This window comes from Aedes aegypti, chromosome 3 (assembly GCF_002204515.2).
Source record: "Aedes aegypti strain LVP_AGWG chromosome 3, AaegL5.0 Primary Assembly, whole genome shotgun sequence".
Taxonomy (NCBI): domain Eukaryota; kingdom Metazoa; phylum Arthropoda; class Insecta; order Diptera; family Culicidae; genus Aedes; species Aedes aegypti.
In genome coordinates, this window is record NC_035109.1 from 34466445 (window position 1) to 34473132 (window position 6688).

General features: G+C 39.0%; 1 protein-coding gene across 1 annotated transcript in view; it reads right to left on the reverse strand.

Moving 5' to 3' along the window:
- LOC5566390 (dystrobrevin beta) overlaps nt 1-4657 on the reverse strand; it is a 138595-nt gene extending 133938 nt beyond the window's left edge. Inside the window, exon 1 of the mRNA XM_021853653.1 lies at nt 4242-4657. The gene's annotated coding sequence lies outside the window, so the exon portion shown is untranslated. The remainder of the gene's footprint in view (nt 1-4241) is intronic.
- Nucleotides 4658-6688: the final 2031 nt, after the last annotated feature.

The window sequence follows — 6688 nt, forward strand, 5'->3', positions numbered from 1 at the left end:
TCAAAATTCGAAATATCGCTGGCATATCACGTTGTTCGCCAAGCAGGAAAAAGCAGGACAAAACTTGAAATATGAAAAATAAATCAGCACATCTCAAAAGAAGCTCAAAATCAGGACATGTCCTGCTAAATCAGGACGGATGGTAACCCTAACCAGGCCATGTATGTAACCCATCAGCAAAATTTTATTTTAGCGATTTTTTTTTTAACTCTCGCAATTTAGGTGTGCGAAGATAAAACAGTTTGTGCTCCGAAAACGTTAAGCTATCTTGTGTAAACAAAATTTAAAGACAATTTTTACACCGTCTTCAGCCATAGGCTGCACAGACTGAACATAACTTACATTAGACAACGGACACACGGAACGACCAGTGGACCACTGAAGAATTTTTCGTTTGACGAAAAGTTTTCTCCGACTGGGGCGGGAATCGAACCCACACTCTGTAGCACAATACGCCTAAACGACTGACGCCGCTAACCGCACGGCTACGAAGCCCACAAATATAAATCGAGATCCCAATGGGTAACATGCATGCCCTGATTCGCTACTCGCCAAATAGTAACGCACATGCGCTAGTGTCTATGCACGAAAAATCGCTAAGAGGTAACGCGAAAAATATTTGTATGGCGAAAAGTATCTAACGAATTATTTCTCAAAATTGGGAACTATTTTTGAAAAAAATATTTGGTACCGGTTGATCGTGATGATAATGGCTATCACGTCTACCAAACATTTTTTCGATTAATGCTTTCATTTTCGAGAAATTTGAAGCTAGATGCCTTTCCCCATACAAAATGAAACAAGAAAACTTCTGCTGATCAACTATGGACAAGAGCAAAGCAGGTAATCCATTGATAAAGAAAGCTCTCAGTTAATAGTAGAGGACGTGCAACGTAGGACGTAGAACACTTATCTGAGAAGCAAGCCTTGTCTCTGTTGGAACGTTTCGTTAATAGGAGGGGGTGCCTTTTAAATTCGTGTCATAAATAGTTTGGTGCTATTATACTTGGTTACAATTATTCAAGTTGGTTGCCAATGGAAGGATGGCCACCAATTTGAAAATTTTAAATTTATTGAACTTGAAGTTGTCGAGCTTTGACTGGAAGTATTCAAAACATGGATCATCAGTTATGAAATCTAATTTATGTTGACCTGATTTGAGTTACTCTTCCTAGGGTAATCGCTGCCTTAGTGAAGGTAGTTCCAATAGCAGAGGTAGTGTATTTCGACATGTTTCGCACTAATAAATGATTAATGAATAACTTTTTCAATGGTGTACGATGCAAAAATAGTACAAGTAATCAAATTTATTCGTAGAGCTATTAAAAAGAAATATTTAGCTTATTATGTTTTTTTTTGCTCCTTTGCACCTGTAGTGGTGCGTCAGTACACATAGTAGAGGGTCCCATAAGAAATCAATGGATTGCGCCGTTAATGGAACTATGCCAAAAACATACCTCGATGAATGGAACAGTGTTCCTATTATTGGTGCAAGGATTTTTTAGGGAAATTTGAAATGAGCCAAGTTGGATAAATACGACGAATGCTGAAAAAATCGAGTTTTGCAACGAGTTGCATACAACATTTTTTGCGATTACGAAAAATGCCGTTACAGTTGGATTAATAATTAATGTGAAATATAAGAAAAATGAATTATTCTTGGAGCATAAACAAATTTCAAGAAAAGCCACATGAGCATCAATGTGTAGTAATAACTCAGTATTCCTCAATCAGGTAGGCTGTGATATAATTGTCACAAATTTTCACATTTCCGTTGCTGACTCTATTTTCAGGCTGATCAGGTAAGATGCCGCTTATAATTTTCGAATAATATGAAAGCTTTTTTCATGTGCAGGATTGCCTACACGAACCGCCGCATAAAGCTCCCGACTTTCTTGAGAATGAACTAACAAACACTACTGCCTCCTCAATGTCCGCAAGACGATCGTGCTTCAACATAGAATACCTCACAGTCAACTGACTTCCGATTCTATATCCGTTGCACTATCCAAGCCCGGCTAAATTCAGATCGTCGGAGAATCAGAACTTATATACAGTTTTCAGCCATATTATAGGTCATGCGGGTGCTGAATACACACAATTGTCTACGTGAACGCTAATCGCCCCATAAAGCTTCCGTATTTTTTGTAGTGAACTTTCATATTCTACTGCCTCCTCTACGTCCCACTTCAACTCAGAATCCCTCACAATCAACTAACTTCTGCTTCTACATCCGAATCTACTATTCAAATCCGAGTCAATTTGGTTTGTCAAACGGATGTAGAATCAGAACCTAGTTGACTAAGTCATTGAGAAATTCAGGACAATTGAATAAATGACGTATGGATGCAATCCGACGATACTCATTTTAGTGCTGAAAAGTAGCACTTTTCAGCACTGTTTCTCTTGGTAGGAAAAGTAGGCCGTTATGTTTTCCAACGGAATTGCAAAAAATAATTTTGCATTTCATCAAAGGTGCCGAAAGTCGAATTAATTCATGAACATTCAAAAATAATGTTACGAGAGCACCTTTTTTAAATTGTTTTGAAATACTTTCTTTTGCTTTTTTCAATGAAAATGAAAATTAAATAGATGAATAACTACGGCCTTTTTCTCATGTTTGTCCAGGAAGATCGAAGATACACAACAAAAGAAAACTAGCAGTTTTCATCAAATTTGCCTTGATTGTCGTTGGCAAGCTGGACTTATCTTGCAGTTTGAAAAACACTTTGATTCACATTTCGTGTGTAGTATCTGTGCCTCCCTCACAGGATTAAACCATGATTTGTTGAGGAGTTTTAAAAGCGGCATTCAGTGAGTTTGTTTCAATCTGTTGGTAATATCAAAATATTATGAATACACTTGCCAGAACTTCTACCAAACGTATCCTATGGCCTTTTCCGTCTCATTAATTTCACAATATCCTGTAAGGCCTATGAGAGGTTGTAGAGTTCTCTGCATTTTTCTTATACTATGGGAGGTTGCATCAATCTTGTTTAGGAGTCAACGATTAGTTCCAAATCTCTGACTTTGGTAACAGACGGGAAGTAGGCAACCTCCATACAACGATCTAGGACTGTACAGTGTACAACCTACGAATTTGTGCAAATTGCTTAATGCTAATGCTTACGCTGAATATTTTAGTTGTTTTCCCTTGGGTGCACCACTAATGGTATATTTGCCCCAATTGAAGGTTTGACGCCAATGTAAACTTAAACCATCATCGAGGAAAAAAATGTATGCCTTCCAAATCTTTAGTTGTTAAATGAATATCGTGATAAAATGTAGAATATGCATGAAAATATGTCTGTACACCTTTTCGTACGGAATCTACCGTCATGGGAAGCCAACTGTATACATGTATTCAATATTCAATATCACCATATACCCTTTTCTCAGATGACCTGACCTGCTGGTCGTTATCGTGCCGAGCTATACGCCTTCCCCAACTCCTCTCGCTTACCGTTCTGCACCCAGCACTTCAGGTATTGTACGAGGCGAAGAAAGCTCGATAACAACACATAACCCACTCGCGAAAACAGGTTGGGCCGTTTTTATTCCTGTTGTTTACTCTCCCCACACACAAAATTCCTTCACAGGCTCACAGTTCTTGGCGTTATCTCGCTAGCTGCGTGTCGTATGGGATTACAAACACTATGCCAATACACTGAAAATAATAACATACACTCACGTTGTTGGGCTGTTCTCTTGCCCAAACTAACACCAGCATACGGCCCGCACTAGTGCACCATGGACCGTAACGTAACGTAGCCCAATGCCACCACCACCCCTCTCATAGGCTTTAGGCGAAGGCTTTTCACTGTGTGCGACTCTTGCTTTTGGATGGGCTCAGCAGGATTTTCTTTTCACATCACTTGACGTTTTTGATTCCTTTTCTTCAATTATGTTGCACTTCCTAGTAGGACTTGTTTTGCACTCTTTTCCCCACAAAGCACAAAGCCTTCCTGAGTTGACTGACTCTTTAAGATTCTTACAAGTGCCTAACCATAATCCGACCTGTGCAGTTATGTGAAATAGGATATGTTACCTCCTACTTCAGGCATTTAAATGCCACCCGACTTGAGGGAAAGACTTTCCCGCAAGCAAAACCGCAAATCCACCCCCTTCCTTCTTATGGAAACCTTAATCGCTACGCCCTAGCCTTTTTCAACACTGAGATCTAGCTTCACATTCCGTGATCTAAACACCCCAAAATAAGGCACGATAAAATGCCTAACTACCTTTCAGTGATAAGCTGCTGCTGCGAGGATTAACTCTGGAGACGACGACTTGTCGTCAAACTGGAACACCTTCCTGTCACTCACTATGTCACCTTAGAGGTGACGACGACTATTACCACGACTTCGATACCCGAATTCCACTCGCGTAGTCAGTTTTCCAATGCGTTTCGTTTGCCAAATTTTCTGCCAATCGAAGCAGAAACGCACCCACCGCAATAACTGGAGCAGCGTCGAAGGTGTCTTTAGAGTGCTGGACACACTTCTTATTCCGCCATTACCGATATACACCGACCGATGATGATGTAGAGAGAGGTATACGTGAAGAAGACCGTGTCGAACTCGATACTCGACCGAACTACGCCAAAGTGCAAACTCTTCTGCTGGATGTCTAGCGTTGCCTTGCTGGACTCTCCGATTCTGTCTCGTTATGTTATGTTCATGTCCATGCCGCGGAGAGCCTTCTCCGGAATTCGCGAGGCGGCCTAGGGGTGGTGCTTTCATAGTCAGCGTTTTGTGCAATTGAATCTGTGTCGGTGAGAGAGAGACTTCAACTTCGTAGCTTTAGGGATTGGAACTCGATGTTAGATGTATGTGCTTGCAAGCATGGCAGGCAGCGTAAAAGCTTAATCGAACATCACAGAGAGAGTTGTTTACGCAAAATAAGGTTTCGTTACTGTAAAGGGGAGGTGTTTTGTATCGCACGTGTTCGAAACTTTTGAAATAATATGAAGTACGAAGCAACTAGTTCATTTCTTTTTTTATTCTTTTCAACTTTTGAGTTTTTCTTTTTTCCTTCTTTTCTGCTCTTTATTTCTTCTTTTCTGTTTCTTTCTTACCTTCTTTTATTTTTATTATTTGCTTATCTTCTCTTTTCTATTTTCTTCATTTTCTTCTTTTTTTGTTTCCTTCTTTCCATCTTTTCTAATTCTTTATTCATTAATTTGATAAAAACATAAAAAAGAGATGATTTTTTTTAACACAATTATTTATTGAAACTAATCTAAACTATTACTGTGAAACCTCCATAAGTCGATGTTCCATGGCTCGATATTGACTCATGGAAACAAACTAGAAATAAACAATCATGGTTACTATGATGGTCCCCTACCGCTTTCCAAAGCATTTATGTTCCACGTCTCGATGGTCCTTTTAGATATCGACTCACGAAGGTATGACTGTATTAAGATTTTTATCTTGATTAGCGTAGCTTTTCGCCTTGCTAACAACAATTTTGTTAACCCTGTAATACTCAACTCCGCCTTTAGATGGGGTACCTTTTGGAATCTTGTTTATTTTTTTCAAAATAAAAATGATTTTATTTTTGACTTAAACCTTGGGCCATAATACGCTTATTCGGAAAGTTTTATTCAACTTTCGAAACATTTGTTTTGAATTAATTATGAATCGAGTTTTACGGCTAACCAGCCGAGTGGAAGTTGAACAACTACCGAAAAGCTAAACATTACATATACTTCGCAATTGAATTAAATGGTTGTGAAGTTTTGCGAAAAAGTTACACGTCTTCTCAGTGAGAATCAAACTCACGACTCCCTGATCTTTTTTTTCGCAAAACTCTCTTGTAACTTTTTCGCAAAACTTCACATTAATTTGTCCATTTAATTCAATTGCAAAGTATATGCAATGTTTAGCTTTTCGGTAGTTGTTTCGAAACATGTTTAAAAAAAATATTAATAAAATGTTTATTATTTTATAACTTACAAATGCCTGGGTCTGGGGCTTTCCTTAGTCGAGTATTTAGAGTCCACGGCTACAAAGCAAAACCATGCTGAAGGTGTCTGGGTTCGATTCCCGGTCGGTCCAAAATCTTTTCGTAATGGAAATTTCCTTGACTTCCCTGGGCATAGAGTATCTACGTGCCTGCCACACGATATACGAATGCGAAAAATGGCAACTTTGGCAAAGAAAGCTCTCAGTTAATATACTGCTTCGCGACTAAAAATGGATGAACCAACATGCGAAGTTCGATTTTTGACCAACTTCGTTGCGTCGCGAGTCACTTCGCTATAGTGCGCATCTATGCCCTCCACCGTGTGCATTATGCGCACTATTGAGAATCGGCAAAGTTGGTCAAAAATCAAACTTTGCACGTTGGTTAATCCATAGCTCATAAGAACACTAAGCTGACAAGGGAAGGTCACGATGGTGTTACACGGGGTTTCCAACCGGACTATTTTTGTTAGATCCTACATGTCGAAATATGAAAAACCCCAAAGCCTTTCGGGTGATGGACCAGTGGTGTAGCCAGGAGGGGCTCTGAAAGGGGTAATTTTTTGCGTATATAATATTATTGAGTTAAATAAAAATTTGACGAAAAGATTTTTTCAGTATTTTTTGTGATAGTAAAGAAGAGAATTTATATTAATGTTTGTTTATAATGTATTTTTTCATGCCATAGGCGTAACCAGTATGGGTTTTTCTTGACATAT